Raw genomic sequence first — 1341 nt, 5'->3', positions numbered from 1 at the left:
AAAAAAAAAAAAAAAAAAAAATCTAATGGAATGGGGAAAACATTTCATTGTACAAAACTTAAAATTTGGAAGCAAAAGTGCCACCACACAAAATAACATACCTCTAGTATGGCTAAGTAGACACTGTCAGGGCAAACCACTGAATAATAACTATAAACTCTGGACAAAATATTTTATAAAAACAAAAGCTTTCTGAAGGCACTGGGGAACAACCAAACAGGCAGACACAGAAGGGGAGTCTACATGCATAAAAGCCAATGAGGTTTTGTTTTCCTTTATATCTTTTAGCCTGAAGGCAGGCCTCACTTAGAGTTTGGAACAAAAACAGACATGGTAAAGTGGGAAATCCCAGAAAAGGAAGAGTCAGAAAGGGGGAGGGAGCCCTATACATTCGGGGAAATCTCTGGCTGAACCCTGAACCATGCACGTACATGCTGCAGACTCCAAGGAACCTAGCTAAAAGAACAGAACCAATATTTGATCTGCTGCCCACAAGGCATATGGATAGCAACAACAAAACACACTATTTGGAGGAATAAAACAGGATCTAGAACCTCTACAACACTATCATTCACAAAATTCAGCATACAATCCAAAATTGTTCAACATATGGGAAACAAACAAAAATGGAAAACACATTTTCAAGAAGAAAGAATCAACTAGAAACTTCAGGACAGCTATAATCATGCTTAAAGACATAAAGGAAAATATCCTCAATGAACGAAAAAATAAACAATACAGATGGTCCCTGACTCACAATGGCCTGTCGTGCAATTTCCCAACTTTACAGCATGATGAATATTCAGCATGCTCCTCGATTAAGTCCAGACAACCCCACCGTAAATTGAAATTTACACACTTTCAATTTACAGTGGGTTTAATCAGGATGTAATCTCATTGTAAGTAAAGGAGTATCTGTAATTGAAAATGCCACCACAATCCTCTCACCTTCAAAACTACAGTAGCAGCTTGGGAATGAGGCAGTGATAAGTTCTAAAGTGGCATCAACATTACAGAAAAACCATGGGCAATCACTGAAAGGAATAAACATTCTGATTATCTATTACTCCACAATTTGTAACTTTTAGTCAATTACTACAATCACCTATGAGGTATTATCTCACTTTACAGAAAAGAAAAATGAGGCTCAAAGAGATTAAGATGGCGCAAAGTCACACAAACTAGTACTTAATTCTGGCCATATTTTAAGCAACGATGAGCTGAAAAGCCTCTTCAAGAGAATGGCAGCTAGCAAAGCAGAAATTAGAACAGGCAATTTATTTGAAAGCATAATCATGAAAGGTTTCTCACTTAGGCCAGGCGCGGTGGCTCACGCCTCTA

This window comes from Rhinopithecus bieti, unplaced genomic scaffold (assembly GCF_001698545.2).
Source record: "Rhinopithecus bieti isolate Rb0 unplaced genomic scaffold, ASM169854v2 scaffold_73682, whole genome shotgun sequence".
Taxonomy (NCBI): domain Eukaryota; kingdom Metazoa; phylum Chordata; class Mammalia; order Primates; family Cercopithecidae; genus Rhinopithecus; species Rhinopithecus bieti.
The sequence above is the reverse complement of the archived record's forward strand: the minus strand, read 5'-3'. Positions refer to the sequence as shown.